Raw genomic sequence first — 3,021 nt, 5'->3', positions numbered from 1 at the left:
TAGTGGCCAAATTTATGACAATTATAGCATTTGGTTTGAGAATTGTCATACCTTGGCCTTCTACTTGTGTAGCCTCTCCCGCGACCTCTTGTCGGGTGAAAATTTTGACTTCTTTCTTCATTTATGTAAGAACTATAACCTCCACGTTTGATATATCCTTGTCCTCGTCCTCGGCCACGTACTTGACCATGACCTCGTTGACTCGTTTGATGAGTCTTTTCACTGCTCTCTTCCTTGAAAGAGAGTTTTGCTTGTAATGCTTGCTACAAAGGCTCCTTATTTTTCTTATTAAACCTCTCTTCATGGGCTTGTAGTGAACACATGAGTTCATCGATAGTCATTGATTCTAGATCTTTAGATTCTTCAATGGCTACGACTATATAGTCGAATTTTGAATCTAATGATCTAAGAATTTTCTCAATGACTCTTACATCACTTAAAGTTTCACCATTCCTCTTTAATTGATTGACAACCTACAAGACTCTTGTAAAATAATCGAAAATTGATTCAGAGTCTTTCTTATTTAAGGATTCGAACTCACCTCGTAGTGTTTGTAGTCGAACCTTTTTCACCTTATCAACTCCCTTGTGAGAATTCTCCAAGATCTCCCATGCTTTCTTGGCGGTGGTTGCACTTGCAATTTTCTCAAAAGCTCCATCATCTACACTTTGTTGGATGATGGAAAGAGCCTTTTGATCGTTCGTCTTCATTAGTTTTTTCTTTTTGCTGAGAGGACCTTTTTCTGTAGGTTCCTCATAGCCTTCCTCTACAATCTCCCATAAGTCTTGTCCACCTAGGAAGGTCTTCATTTGGATGCTCCATCGATCATGATTATCCTTTGTGAGGCGAGGAAACGTGATGACATTGTTAGCCATCATCTTGTCGAACCAAGCTCTTGATACCAATTTGTTGGAAATAGGAGGCTATGTATATTATTTGGGGAAGAGAGGATTGATAATTTCGAAGTTTGATTGATCTTGAAAACTCTTCTTTTATTGCTTATTGAATTGCTTTGCTTGATTTCAAATGAGGGGTGAAGCCCTCTATTTATACTACTCAATGGAGTAGTCTAGATCACTCCATCATCTACTACTATCTAGATATTTCCTAGTATTTCTAGACCTAGATATTTTATAAGATTATTCTACACATTTAACTACTAGATTTTACAAGAAGTTTCTATACAATGGACTACAATCTTGATCCATAATACTTGAATACTTGCAAGCCCAAATTCAAGACATAAAGCCCAAATCAAGTTTAGCTTCCAAGAGTTTCAAATGATGTTTTCTAACTGACCTGAGAAATTGAATATTAGTAAGTGCATAATCTCAATACCAAGAATAATTGAAGTAAGAGATTATAACTAACCGTAATGGTTCTGTGCAAGTAAGCAGAACTTGTCTCCAGCAGTTAATCTCAATACCAAACATACAGGAAGTTATGCTTATGTTAAAAATTACCATTCAAAGCCAAGAATAATTAAGGTAACCACATGACTCAACAACAGTAATAATTAATAAGATGGAATATATAAACGGTAAACTCAGAAGTAAGATGGAATATATTAAGTAAACTGTAAATACAATGAAGTACATATAATTAAAGCACACATTCCTAAAACTCATATCACATTAATTATCTCTCCTACACCAACTAGGTGTCTCGCTAACATCATCGATCACTGGAATATTATACGGCATGCATTGAGTATACGAGTCATCGTCATCATCATCATCATCATCTCCATTTACATTTGTTCTCATGTCATATGTATCCCTTGGCTGTGAGTGAAATCACATAGACCGCTCTAGCAATGGCTGTGAGAATTTATCACAAATTTGTGCGCCGGTAGATGAAGATTAAAACTGAAGATGCAATTAGTGAAATCGAACAATATGATCGGTAAAATCGCTGCAAACCTGATGCAATTAGTGAAAACGAACAATCAGAACTTGAAGAGAACAGCTATAACATGTTTAATCGGTGAAATCTGATGAACAAACCTTCGAATCACGTTCAATCGGTGGTTATACGATTTGGGGAAAATAACAGCTAATGTTAACGTTTGATAAAAGGTGTACGATAGCGTTTGATAACGTTTTGACGTCATATACTCATATGGACAAATTTGAGATCCAGTTTAGCAAGTTGTTTATTTGAGATTGGGCTAACCAACAATGTTATATGGGCCAACTATTAGTTGGACAGAACTAAGCTTTAAATTGTTATCAGGAGTAATATTTTTGACGCTAAAAAAGTTGTCAATATAGTTTTCATATATAACCGACAGAAGTTTCAAACATTTCTGACTGATTAAAGTGCCTAGATCTTTTTTGACAGTTAGATATGTAGAAACATATTAAGTTGGTGCGAGTAACTTTTCTTACGTACATGAGTGTCAAGAATTTTAAACATTTCCGACGCTTCTAATAAACAAGCGTTAAAAAACCAACCTTTTTTGTAGTGATTCTGCTGCACCTTTATACTAAGATAGTAAGAAAGTAAACCAAGATCACTCATATCGAACTCGTTTTGCATTTTCGATTTAAACAAGTTTATGAGTTCCTCATTTTCACATGTAACACTCAAATCATCAACATAAACACCAATAATTAGTAGCTCTTGAGGACAACGTATAAAGCCAAGCTTCTTTAGAACTCAGTCAAGTCGAATATTCCTTGCTCTAGGCGCTTGTCTCAACCCGTACAACGCCTTGTTCAATTTGTACACCATTCTTTTATTCCAAGCAATAACAAAACCATCATGTTGTGTTACGTATACGCAGAGGCGGATCCAAAGGGTTAAGGAGGGGGGCGGCCGCCCCCAGTGGATTTCGAAATTTTAGTGCAAATTTTTTCGGTTTTTCGATTTTGCCCCCGGTGAAATTTTTTTTTTGCCCCAAAACCTCCATATTTTGCCCCAAAACCTCCATATTTTGCCCTAAAACCTTCGTATTTTGCCCAAAAACCTCCAAATTTTACTCAAAAAACTCTATATTTTGCCAAAAAAAATTCCCTA

The 3,021-nt window shown here is 35.9% G+C and overlaps 1 long non-coding RNA gene across 1 annotated transcript; it reads right to left on the bottom strand.

The window, feature by feature from the left end:
* Positions 1-1,085: 1,085 nt before the first annotated feature.
* Positions 1,086-2,085, bottom strand: LOC139897170 (uncharacterized). Its single transcript, XR_011776456.1, has 3 exons — positions 2,007-2,085; positions 1,372-1,922; positions 1,086-1,299 (listed from the first exon to the last, which is right to left on the bottom strand). It is a non-coding gene; the product is annotated as an uncharacterized lncRNA (long non-coding RNA).
* Between the last annotated feature and the right edge of the window lie 936 nt (positions 2,086-3,021).

Source organism: Rutidosis leptorrhynchoides, chromosome 3, assembly GCF_046630445.1.
Source record: "Rutidosis leptorrhynchoides isolate AG116_Rl617_1_P2 chromosome 3, CSIRO_AGI_Rlap_v1, whole genome shotgun sequence".
Lineage (NCBI taxonomy): Eukaryota > Viridiplantae > Streptophyta > Magnoliopsida > Asterales > Asteraceae > Rutidosis > Rutidosis leptorrhynchoides.
This window is presented reverse-complemented; position numbering and strand designations above follow the sequence as displayed.